The following is a 9,514-nucleotide window of genomic DNA, read 5'->3' on the forward strand; positions in this document are numbered from 1 at the left end:
ATTTTACGTCGTTCCGTTAATTTACGCTACCTAACACTCTATTAGTTAATTAATTAGCGTAGTTTGACGTCTTTTTTGAAAAATAAATTAGAAATGCATATATACAATTACAACGCTTTACTCTCAGGTGCGATCATACCAGCACTAATGCACCGGATCCCATCAGAACTCCGCAGTTAAGCGTGCTTGGGCGAGAGTAGTACTAGGATGGGTGACCTCCTGGGAAGTCCTTGTGTTGCACCTCTTTTGCCAAAATTTCGTGTTCTTTTTGTTAATTAGCGTAATTTTACGTCGTTCCGTTAATTTACGCTACCTAACACTCTATTAGTTAATTAATTAGCGTAGTTTGACGTCTTTTTTGAAAAATAAATTAGAAATGCATATATACAATTACAACGCTTTACTCTCAGGTGCGATCATACCAGCACTAATGCACCGGATCCCATCAGAACTCCGCAGTTAAGCGTGCTTGGGCGAGAGTAGTACTAGGATGGGTGACCTCCTGGGAAGTCCTTGTGTTGCACCTCTTTTTGCCAAAATTTCGTGTTCTTTTTGTTAATTAGCGTAATTTTACGTCGTTTTTGAAAAATAAACTTCGATTGTATTTCATTTTTTCCGTTAATTTACGCTACCTAACACTCTATTAGTTAATTAATTAGCGTAGTTTGACGTCTTTTTTGAAAAATAAATTAGAAATGCATATATACAATTACAACGCTTTACTCTCAGGTGCGATCATACCAGCACTAATGCACCGGATCCCATCAGAACTCCGCAGTTAAGCGTGCTTGGGCGAGAGTAGTACTAGGATGGGTGACCTCCTGGGAAGTCCTTGTGTTGCACCTCTTTTTGCCAAAATTTCGTGTTCTTTTTGTTAATTAGCGTAATTTTACGTCGTTCCGTTAATTTACGCTACCTAACACTCTATTAGTTAATTAATTAGCGTAGTTTGACGTCTTTTTTGAAAAATAAATTAGAAATGCATATATACAATTACAACGCTTTACTCTCAGGTGCGATCATACCAGCACTAATGCACCGGATCCCATCAGAACTCCGCAGTTAAGCGTGCTTGGGCGAGAGTAGTACTAGGATGGGTGACCTCCTGGGAAGTCCTTGTGTTGCACCTCTTTTTGCCAAAATTTCGTGTTCTTTTTGTTAATTAGCGTAATTTTACGTCGTTTTTGAAAAATAAACTTCGATTGTATTTCATTTTTTCCGTTAATTTACGCTACCTAACACTCTATTAGTTAATTAATTAGCGTAGTTTGACGTCTTTTTTGAAAAATAAATTAGAAATGCATATATACAATTACAACGCTTTACTCTCAGGTGCGATCATACCAGCACTAATGCACCGGATCCCATCAGAACTCCGCAGTTAAGCGTGCTTGGGCGAGAGTAGTACTAGGATGGGTGACCTCCTGGGAAGTCCTTGTGTTGCACCTCTTTTGCCAAAATTTCGTGTTCTTTTTGTTAATTAGCGTAATTTTACGTCGTTCCGTTAATTTACGCTACCTAACACTCTATTAGTTAATTAATTAGCGTAGTTTGACGTCTTTTTTGAAAAATAAATTAGAAATGCATATATACAATTACAACGCTTTACTCTCAGGTGCGATCATACCAGCACTAATGCACCGGATCCCATCAGAACTCCGCAGTTAAGCGTGCTTGGGCGAGAGTAGTACTAGGATGGGTGACCTCCTGGGAAGTCCTTGTGTTGCACCTCTTTTTGCCAAAATTTCGTGTTCTTTTTGTTAATTAGCGTAATTTTACGTCGTTCCGTTAATTTACGCTACCTAACACTCTATTAGTTAATTAATTAGCGTAGTTTGACGTCTTTTTTGAAAAATAAATTAGAAATGCATATATACAATTACAACGCTTTACTCTCAGGTGCGATCATACCAGCACTAATGCACCGGATCCCATCAGAACTCCGCAGTTAAGCGTGCTTGGGCGAGAGTAGTACTAGGATGGGTGACCTCCTGGGAAGTCCTTGTGTTGCACCTCTTTTTGCCAAAATTTCGTGTTCTTTTTGTTAATTAGCGTAATTTTACGTCGTTCCGTTAATTTACGCTACCTAACACTCTATTAGTTAATTAATTAGCGTAGTTTGACGTCTTTTTTGAAAAATAAATTAGAAATGCATATATACAATTACAACGCTTTACTCTCAGGTGCGATCATACCAGCACTAATGCACCGGATCCCATCAGAACTCCGCAGTTAAGCGTGCTTGGGCGAGAGTAGTACTAGGATGGGTGACCTCCTGGGAAGTCCTTGTGTTGCACCTCTTTTGCCAAAATTTCGTGTTCTTTTTGTTAATTAGCGTAATTTTACGTCGTTCCGTTAATTTACGCTACCTAACACTCTATTAGTTAATTAATTAGCGTAGTTTGACGTCTTTTTTGAAAAATAAATTAGAAATGCATATATACAATTACAACGCTTTACTCTCAGGTGCGATCATACCAGCACTAATGCACCGGATCCCATCAGAACTCCGCAGTTAAGCGTGCTTGGGCGAGAGTAGTACTAGGATGGGTGACCTCCTGGGAAGTCCTTGTGTTGCACCTCTTTTTGCCAAAATTTCGTGTTCTTTTTGTTAATTAGCGTAATTTTACGTCGTTCCGTTAATTTACGCTACCTAACACTCTATTAGTTAATTAATTAGCGTAGTTTGACGTCTTTTTTGAAAAATAAATTAGAAATGCATATATACAATTACAACGCTTTACTCTCAGGTGCGATCATACCAGCACTAATGCACCGGATCCCATCAGAACTCCGCAGTTAAGCGTGCTTGGGCGAGAGTAGTACTAGGATGGGTGACCTCCTGGGAAGTCCTTGTGTTGCACCTCTTTTTGCCAAAATTTCGTGTTCTTTTGTTAATTAGCGTAATTTTACGTCGTTTTTGAAAAATAAACTTCGATTGTATTTCATTTTTTCCGTTAATTTACGCTACCTAACACTCTATTAGTTAATTAATTAGCGTAGTTTGACGTCTTTTTTGAAAAATAAATTAGAAATGCATATATACAATTACAACGCTTTACTCTCAGGTGCGATCATACCAGCACTAATGCACCGGATCCCATCAGAACTCCGCAGTTAAGCGTGCTTGGGCGAGAGTAGTACTAGGATGGGTGACCTCCTGGGAAGTCCTTGTGTTGCACCTCTTTTTGCCAAAATTTCGTGTTCTTTTTGTTAATTAGCGTAATTTTACGTCGTTCCGTTAATTTACGCTACCTAACACTCTATTAGTTAATTAATTAGCGTAGTTTGACGTCTTTTTTGAAAAATAAATTAGAAATGCATATATACAATTACAACGCTTTACTCTCAGGTGCGATCATACCAGCACTAATGCACCGGATCCCATCAGAACTCCGCAGTTAAGCGTGCTTGGGCGAGAGTAGTACTAGGATGGGTGACCTCCTGGGAAGTCCTTGTGTTGCACCTCTTTTTGCCAAAATTTCGTGTTCTTTTTGTTAATTAGCGTAATTTTACGTCGTTTTTGAAAAATAAACTTCGATTGTATTTCATTTTTTCCGTTAATTTACGCTACCTAACACTCTATTAGTTAATTAATTAGCGTAGTTTGACGTCTTTTTTGAAAAATAAATTAGAAATGCATATATACAATTACAACGCTTTACTCTCAGGTGCGATCATACCAGCACTAATGCACCGGATCCCATCAGAACTCCGCAGTTAAGCGTGCTTGGGCGAGAGTAGTACTAGGATGGGTGACCTCCTGGGAAGTCCTTGTGTTGCACCTCTTTTTGCCAAAATTTCGTGTTCTTTTTGTTAATTAGCGTAATTTTACGTCGTTCCGTTAATTTACGCTACCTAACACTCTATTAGTTAATTAATTAGCGTAGTTTGACGTCTTTTTTGAAAAATAAATTAGAAATGCATATATACAATTACAACGCTTTACTCTCAGGTGCGATCATACCAGCACTAATGCACCGGATCCCATCAGAACTCCGCAGTTAAGCGTGCTTGGGCGAGAGTAGTACTAGGATGGGTGACCTCCTGGGAAGTCCTTGTGTTGCACCTCTTTTTGCCAAAATTTCGTGTTCTTTTTGTTAATTAGCGTAATTTTACGTCGTTCCGTTAATTTACGCTACCTAACACTCTATTAGTTAATTAATTAGCGTAGTTTGACGTCTTTTTTGAAAAATAAATTAGAAATGCATATATACAATTACAACGCTTTACTCTCAGGTGCGATCATACCAGCACTAATGCACCGGATCCCATCAGAACTCCGCAGTTAAGCGTGCTTGGGCGAGAGTAGTACTAGGATGGGTGACCTCCTGGGAAGTCCTTGTGTTGCACCTCTTTTTGCCAAAATTTCGTGTTCTTTTTGTTAATTAGCGTAATTTTACGTCGTTCCGTTAATTTACGCTACCTAACACTCTATTAGTTAATTAATTAGCGTAGTTTGACGTCTTTTTTGAAAAATAAATTAGAAATGCATATATACAATTACAACGCTTTACTCTCAGGTGCGATCATACCAGCACTAATGCACCGGATCCCATCAGAACTCCGCAGTTAAGCGTGCTTGGGCGAGAGTAGTACTAGGATGGGTGACCTCCTGGGAAGTCCTTGTGTTGCACCTCTTTTTGCCAAAATTTCGTGTTCTTTTTGTTAATTAGCGTAATTTTACGTCGTTCCGTTAATTTACGCTACCTAACACTCTATTAGTTAATTAATTAGCGTAGTTTGACGTCTTTTTTGAAAAATAAATTAGAAATGCATATATACAATTACAACGCTTTACTCTCAGGTGCGATCATACCAGCACTAATGCACCGGATCCCATCAGAACTCCGCAGTTAAGCGTGCTTGGGCGAGAGTAGTACTAGGATGGGTGACCTCCTGGGAAGTCCTTGTGTTGCACCTCTTTTTGCCAAAATTTCGTGTTCTTTTTGTTAATTAGCGTAATTTTACGTCGTTTTTGAAAAATAAACTTCGATTGTATTTCATTTTTTCCGTTAATTTACGCTACCTAACACTCTATTAGTTAATTAATTAGCGTAGTTTGACGTCTTTTTTGAAAAATAAATTAGAAATGCATATATACAATTACAACGCTTTACTCTCAGGTGCGATCATACCAGCACTAATGCACCGGATCCCATCAGAACTCCGCAGTTAAGCGTGCTTGGGCGAGAGTAGTACTAGGATGGGTGACCTCCTGGGAAGTCCTTGTGTTGCACCTCTTTTTGCCAAAATTTCGTGTTCTTTTTGTTAATTAGCGTAATTTTACGTCGTTTTTGAAAAATAAACTTCGATTGTATTTCATTTTTTCCGTTAATTTACGCTACCTAACACTCTATTAGTTAATTAATTAGCGTAGTTTGACGTCTTTTTTGAAAAATAAATTAGAAATGCATATATACAATTACAACGCTTTACTCTCAGGTGCGATCATACCAGCACTAATGCACCGGATCCCATCAGAACTCCGCAGTTAAGCGTGCTTGGGCGAGAGTAGTACTAGGATGGGTGACCTCCTGGGAAGTCCTTGTGTTGCACCTCTTTTGCCAAAATTTCGTGTTCTTTTTGTTAATTAGCGTAATTTTACGTCGTTTTTGAAAAATAAACTTCGATTGTATTTCATTTTTTCCGTTAATTTACGCTACCTAACACTCTATTAGTTAATTAATTAGCGTAGTTTGACGTCTTTTTTGAAAAATAAATTAGAAATGCATATATACAATTACAACGCTTTACTCTCAGGTGCGATCATACCAGCACTAATGCACCGGATCCCATCAGAACTCCGCAGTTAAGCGTGCTTGGGCGAGAGTAGTACTAGGATGGGTGACCTCCTGGGAAGTCCTTGTGTTGCACCTCTTTTTGCCAAAATTTCGTGTTCTTTTTGTTAATTAGCGTAATTTTACGTCGTTTTTGAAAAATAAACTTCGATTGTATTTCATTTTTTCCGTTAATTTACGCTACCTAACACTCTATTAGTTAATTAATTAGCGTAGTTTGACGTCTTTTTTGAAAAATAAATTAGAAATGCATATATACAATTACAACGCTTTACTCTCAGGTGCGATCATACCAGCACTAATGCACCGGATCCCATCAGAACTCCGCAGTTAAGCGTGCTTGGGCGAGAGTAGTACTAGGATGGGTGACCTCCTGGGAAGTCCTTGTGTTGCACCTCTTTTTGCCAAAATTTCGTGTTCTTTTTGTTAATTAGCGTAATTTTACGTCGTTCCGTTAATTTACGCTACCTAACACTCTATTAGTTAATTAATTAGCGTAGTTTGACGTCTTTTTTGAAAAATAAATTAGAAATGCATATATACAATTACAACGCTTTACTCTCAGGTGCGATCATACCAGCACTAATGCACCGGATCCCATCAGAACTCCGCAGTTAAGCGTGCTTGGGCGAGAGTAGTACTAGGATGGGTGACCTCCTGGGAAGTCCTTGTGTTGCACCTCTTTTTGCCAAAATTTCGTGTTCTTTTTGTTAATTAGCGTAATTTTACGTCGTTCCGTTAATTTACGCTACCTAACACTCTATTAGTTAATTAATTAGCGTAGTTTGACGTCTTTTTTGAAAAATAAATTAGAAATGCATATATACAATTACAACGCTTTACTCTCAGGTGCGATCATACCAGCACTAATGCACCGGATCCCATCAGAACTCCGCAGTTAAGCGTGCTTGGGCGAGAGTAGTACTAGGATGGGTGACCTCCTGGGAAGTCCTTGTGTTGCACCTCTTTTTGCCAAAATTTCGTGTTCTTTTTGTTAATTAGCGTAATTTTACGTCGTTTTTGAAAAATAAACTTCGATTGTATTTCATTTTTTCCGTTAATTTACGCTACCTAACACTCTATTAGTTAATTAATTAGCGTAGTTTGACGTCTTTTTTGAAAAATAAATTAGAAATGCATATATACAATTACAACGCTTTACTCTCAGGTGCGATCATACCAGCACTAATGCACCGGATCCCATCAGAACTCCGCAGTTAAGCGTGCTTGGGCGAGAGTAGTACTAGGATGGGTGACCTCCTGGGAAGTCCTTGTGTTGCACCTCTTTTTGCCAAAATTTCGTGTTCTTTTTGTTAATTAGCGTAATTTTACGTCGTTTTTGAAAAATAAACTTCGATTGTATTTCATTTTTTCCGTTAATTTACGCTACCTAACACTCTATTAGTTAATTAATTAGCGTAGTTTGACGTCTTTTTTGAAAAATAAATTAGAAATGCATATATACAATTACAACGCTTTACTCTCAGGTGCGATCATACCAGCACTAATGCACCGGATCCCATCAGAACTCCGCAGTTAAGCGTGCTTGGGCGAGAGTAGTACTAGGATGGGTGACCTCCTGGGAAGTCCTTGTGTTGCACCTCTTTTTGCCAAAATTTCGTGTTCTTTTTGTTAATTAGCGTAATTTTACGTCGTTTTTGAAAAATAAACTTCGATTGTATTTCATTTTTTCCGTTAATTTACGCTACCTAACACTCTATTAGTTAATTAATTAGCGTAGTTTGACGTCTTTTTTGAAAAATAAATTAGAAATGCATATATACAATTACAACGCTTTACTCTCAGGTGCGATCATACCAGCACTAATGCACCGGATCCCATCAGAACTCCGCAGTTAAGCGTGCTTGGGCGAGAGTAGTACTAGGATGGGTGACCTCCTGGGAAGTCCTTGTGTTGCACCTCTTTTTGCCAAAATTTCGTGTTCTTTTTGTTAATTAGCGTAATTTTACGTCGTTTTTGAAAAATAAACTTCGATTGTATTTCATTTTTTCCGTTAATTTACGCTACCTAACACTCTATTAGTTAATTAATTAGCGTAGTTTGACGTCTTTTTTGAAAAATAAATTAGAAATGCATATATACAATTACAACGCTTTACTCTCAGGTGCGATCATACCAGCACTAATGCACCGGATCCCATCAGAACTCCGCAGTTAAGCGTGCTTGGGCGAGAGTAGTACTAGGATGGGTGACCTCCTGGGAAGTCCTTGTGTTGCACCTCTTTTTGCCAAAATTTCGTGTTCTTTTTGTTAATTAGCGTAATTTTACGTCGTTTTTGAAAAATAAACTTCGATTGTATTTCATTTTTTCCGTTAATTTACGCTACCTAACACTCTATTAGTTAATTAATTAGCGTAGTTTGACGTCTTTTTTGAAAAATAAATTAGAAATGCATATATACAATTACAACGCTTTACTCTCAGGTGCGATCATACCAGCACTAATGCACCGGATCCCATCAGAACTCCGCAGTTAAGCGTGCTTGGGCGAGAGTAGTACTAGGATGGGTGACCTCCTGGGAAGTCCTTGTGTTGCACCTCTTTTTGCCAAAATTTCGTGTTCTTTTTGTTAATTAGCGTAATTTTACGTCGTTTTTGAAAAATAAACTTCGATTGTATTTCATTTTTTCCGTTAATTTACGCTACCTAACACTCTATTAGTTAATTAATTAGCGTAGTTTGACGTCTTTTTTGAAAAATAAATTAGAAATGCATATATACAATTACAACGCTTTACTCTCAGGTGCGATCATACCAGCACTAATGCACCGGATCCCATCAGAACTCCGCAGTTAAGCGTGCTTGGGCGAGAGTAGTACTAGGATGGGTGACCTCCTGGGAAGTCCTTGTGTTGCACCTCTTTTTGCCAAAATTTCGTGTTCTTTTTGTTAATTAGCGTAATTTTACGTCGTTTTTGAAAAATAAACTTCGATTGTATTTCATTTTTTCCGTTAATTTACGCTACCTAACACTCTATTAGTTAATTAATTAGCGTAGTTTGACGTCTTTTTTGAAAAATAAATTAGAAATGCATATATACAATTACAACGCTTTACTCTCAGGTGCGATCATACCAGCACTAATGCACCGGATCCCATCAGAACTCCGCAGTTAAGCGTGCTTGGGCGAGAGTAGTACTAGGATGGGTGACCTCCTGGGAAGTCCTTGTGTTGCACCTCTTTTTGCCAAAATTTCGTGTTCTTTTTGTTAATTAGCGTAATTTTACGTCGTTTTTGAAAAATAAACTTCGATTGTATTTCATTTTTTCCGTTAATTTACGCTACCTAACACTCTATTAGTTAATTAATTAGCGTAGTTTGACGTCTTTTTTGAAAAATAAATTAGAAATGCATATATACAATTACAACGCTTTACTCTCAGGTGCGATCATACCAGCACTAATGCACCGGATCCCATCAGAACTCCGCAGTTAAGCGTGCTTGGGCGAGAGTAGTACTAGGATGGGTGACCTCCTGGGAAGTCCTTGTGTTGCACCTCTTTTTGCCAAAATTTCGTGTTCTTTTTGTTAATTAGCGTAATTTTACGTCGTTTTTGAAAAATAAACTTCGATTGTATTTCATTTTTTCCGTTAATTTACGCTACCTAACACTCTATTAGTTAATTAATTAGCGTAGTTTGACGTCTTTTTTGAAAAATAAATTAGAAATGCATATATACAATTACAACGCTTTA

General features: G+C 37.9%; 31 non-coding genes across 31 annotated transcripts; all 31 read left to right on the forward strand.

The window, feature by feature from the left end:
• Window positions 1-125: 125 nt before the first annotated feature.
• Window positions 126-244, forward strand: LOC120578501 (5S ribosomal RNA). Its single transcript, XR_005644316.1, has one exon. It is a non-coding gene; the product is annotated as a 5S ribosomal RNA (ribosomal RNA).
• Window positions 245-408: 164 nt separating this feature from the next.
• On the forward strand, window positions 409-527 carry LOC120578502 (5S ribosomal RNA). The gene has a single exon (XR_005644317.1). It is a non-coding gene; the product is annotated as a 5S ribosomal RNA (ribosomal RNA).
• Window positions 528-727: 200 nt separating this feature from the next.
• On the forward strand, window positions 728-846 carry LOC120578503 (5S ribosomal RNA). The gene has a single exon (XR_005644318.1). It is a non-coding gene; the product is annotated as a 5S ribosomal RNA (ribosomal RNA).
• Window positions 847-1,011: 165 nt separating this feature from the next.
• Window positions 1,012-1,130, forward strand: LOC120578504 (5S ribosomal RNA). Its single transcript, XR_005644319.1, has one exon. It is a non-coding gene; the product is annotated as a 5S ribosomal RNA (ribosomal RNA).
• A 200-nt stretch (window positions 1,131-1,330) lies between these two features.
• On the forward strand, window positions 1,331-1,449 carry LOC120578506 (5S ribosomal RNA). Its single transcript, XR_005644321.1, has one exon. It is a non-coding gene; the product is annotated as a 5S ribosomal RNA (ribosomal RNA).
• A 164-nt stretch (window positions 1,450-1,613) lies between these two features.
• Window positions 1,614-1,732, forward strand: LOC120578507 (5S ribosomal RNA). Its single transcript, XR_005644322.1, has one exon. It is a non-coding gene; the product is annotated as a 5S ribosomal RNA (ribosomal RNA).
• Window positions 1,733-1,897: 165 nt separating this feature from the next.
• LOC120578508 (5S ribosomal RNA) lies at window positions 1,898-2,016 on the forward strand. The gene has a single exon (XR_005644323.1). It is a non-coding gene; the product is annotated as a 5S ribosomal RNA (ribosomal RNA).
• Window positions 2,017-2,181: 165 nt separating this feature from the next.
• LOC120578509 (5S ribosomal RNA) lies at window positions 2,182-2,300 on the forward strand. Its single transcript, XR_005644324.1, has one exon. It is a non-coding gene; the product is annotated as a 5S ribosomal RNA (ribosomal RNA).
• Window positions 2,301-2,464: 164 nt separating this feature from the next.
• LOC120578510 (5S ribosomal RNA) lies at window positions 2,465-2,583 on the forward strand. Its single transcript, XR_005644325.1, has one exon. It is a non-coding gene; the product is annotated as a 5S ribosomal RNA (ribosomal RNA).
• Window positions 2,584-2,748: 165 nt separating this feature from the next.
• LOC120578511 (5S ribosomal RNA) lies at window positions 2,749-2,867 on the forward strand. The gene has a single exon (XR_005644326.1). It is a non-coding gene; the product is annotated as a 5S ribosomal RNA (ribosomal RNA).
• A 199-nt stretch (window positions 2,868-3,066) lies between these two features.
• On the forward strand, window positions 3,067-3,185 carry LOC120578512 (5S ribosomal RNA). Its single transcript, XR_005644327.1, has one exon. It is a non-coding gene; the product is annotated as a 5S ribosomal RNA (ribosomal RNA).
• A 165-nt stretch (window positions 3,186-3,350) lies between these two features.
• LOC120578513 (5S ribosomal RNA) lies at window positions 3,351-3,469 on the forward strand. The gene has a single exon (XR_005644328.1). It is a non-coding gene; the product is annotated as a 5S ribosomal RNA (ribosomal RNA).
• Window positions 3,470-3,669: 200 nt separating this feature from the next.
• Window positions 3,670-3,788, forward strand: LOC120578514 (5S ribosomal RNA). The gene has a single exon (XR_005644329.1). It is a non-coding gene; the product is annotated as a 5S ribosomal RNA (ribosomal RNA).
• A 165-nt stretch (window positions 3,789-3,953) lies between these two features.
• On the forward strand, window positions 3,954-4,072 carry LOC120578515 (5S ribosomal RNA). The gene has a single exon (XR_005644330.1). It is a non-coding gene; the product is annotated as a 5S ribosomal RNA (ribosomal RNA).
• Window positions 4,073-4,237: 165 nt separating this feature from the next.
• Window positions 4,238-4,356, forward strand: LOC120578517 (5S ribosomal RNA). Its single transcript, XR_005644332.1, has one exon. It is a non-coding gene; the product is annotated as a 5S ribosomal RNA (ribosomal RNA).
• Window positions 4,357-4,521: 165 nt separating this feature from the next.
• On the forward strand, window positions 4,522-4,640 carry LOC120578518 (5S ribosomal RNA). Its single transcript, XR_005644333.1, has one exon. It is a non-coding gene; the product is annotated as a 5S ribosomal RNA (ribosomal RNA).
• A 165-nt stretch (window positions 4,641-4,805) lies between these two features.
• On the forward strand, window positions 4,806-4,924 carry LOC120578519 (5S ribosomal RNA). The gene has a single exon (XR_005644334.1). It is a non-coding gene; the product is annotated as a 5S ribosomal RNA (ribosomal RNA).
• Window positions 4,925-5,124: 200 nt separating this feature from the next.
• On the forward strand, window positions 5,125-5,243 carry LOC120578520 (5S ribosomal RNA). Its single transcript, XR_005644335.1, has one exon. It is a non-coding gene; the product is annotated as a 5S ribosomal RNA (ribosomal RNA).
• A 200-nt stretch (window positions 5,244-5,443) lies between these two features.
• On the forward strand, window positions 5,444-5,562 carry LOC120578521 (5S ribosomal RNA). Its single transcript, XR_005644336.1, has one exon. It is a non-coding gene; the product is annotated as a 5S ribosomal RNA (ribosomal RNA).
• A 199-nt stretch (window positions 5,563-5,761) lies between these two features.
• LOC120578522 (5S ribosomal RNA) lies at window positions 5,762-5,880 on the forward strand. Its single transcript, XR_005644337.1, has one exon. It is a non-coding gene; the product is annotated as a 5S ribosomal RNA (ribosomal RNA).
• A 200-nt stretch (window positions 5,881-6,080) lies between these two features.
• Window positions 6,081-6,199, forward strand: LOC120578523 (5S ribosomal RNA). Its single transcript, XR_005644338.1, has one exon. It is a non-coding gene; the product is annotated as a 5S ribosomal RNA (ribosomal RNA).
• Window positions 6,200-6,364: 165 nt separating this feature from the next.
• Window positions 6,365-6,483, forward strand: LOC120578524 (5S ribosomal RNA). Its single transcript, XR_005644339.1, has one exon. It is a non-coding gene; the product is annotated as a 5S ribosomal RNA (ribosomal RNA).
• A 165-nt stretch (window positions 6,484-6,648) lies between these two features.
• Window positions 6,649-6,767, forward strand: LOC120578525 (5S ribosomal RNA). Its single transcript, XR_005644340.1, has one exon. It is a non-coding gene; the product is annotated as a 5S ribosomal RNA (ribosomal RNA).
• A 200-nt stretch (window positions 6,768-6,967) lies between these two features.
• Window positions 6,968-7,086, forward strand: LOC120578526 (5S ribosomal RNA). The gene has a single exon (XR_005644341.1). It is a non-coding gene; the product is annotated as a 5S ribosomal RNA (ribosomal RNA).
• Window positions 7,087-7,286: 200 nt separating this feature from the next.
• Window positions 7,287-7,405, forward strand: LOC120578528 (5S ribosomal RNA). The gene has a single exon (XR_005644343.1). It is a non-coding gene; the product is annotated as a 5S ribosomal RNA (ribosomal RNA).
• A 200-nt stretch (window positions 7,406-7,605) lies between these two features.
• On the forward strand, window positions 7,606-7,724 carry LOC120578529 (5S ribosomal RNA). Its single transcript, XR_005644344.1, has one exon. It is a non-coding gene; the product is annotated as a 5S ribosomal RNA (ribosomal RNA).
• A 200-nt stretch (window positions 7,725-7,924) lies between these two features.
• Window positions 7,925-8,043, forward strand: LOC120578530 (5S ribosomal RNA). The gene has a single exon (XR_005644345.1). It is a non-coding gene; the product is annotated as a 5S ribosomal RNA (ribosomal RNA).
• Window positions 8,044-8,243: 200 nt separating this feature from the next.
• LOC120578531 (5S ribosomal RNA) lies at window positions 8,244-8,362 on the forward strand. The gene has a single exon (XR_005644346.1). It is a non-coding gene; the product is annotated as a 5S ribosomal RNA (ribosomal RNA).
• A 200-nt stretch (window positions 8,363-8,562) lies between these two features.
• LOC120578532 (5S ribosomal RNA) lies at window positions 8,563-8,681 on the forward strand. The gene has a single exon (XR_005644347.1). It is a non-coding gene; the product is annotated as a 5S ribosomal RNA (ribosomal RNA).
• Window positions 8,682-8,881: 200 nt separating this feature from the next.
• Window positions 8,882-9,000, forward strand: LOC120578533 (5S ribosomal RNA). Its single transcript, XR_005644348.1, has one exon. It is a non-coding gene; the product is annotated as a 5S ribosomal RNA (ribosomal RNA).
• Window positions 9,001-9,200: 200 nt separating this feature from the next.
• LOC120578534 (5S ribosomal RNA) lies at window positions 9,201-9,319 on the forward strand. Its single transcript, XR_005644349.1, has one exon. It is a non-coding gene; the product is annotated as a 5S ribosomal RNA (ribosomal RNA).
• Window positions 9,320-9,514: the final 195 nt, after the last annotated feature.

This window comes from Medicago truncatula, chromosome 2 (genome assembly GCF_003473485.1).
Source record: "Medicago truncatula cultivar Jemalong A17 chromosome 2, MtrunA17r5.0-ANR, whole genome shotgun sequence".
Lineage (NCBI taxonomy): Eukaryota > Viridiplantae > Streptophyta > Magnoliopsida > Fabales > Fabaceae > Medicago > Medicago truncatula.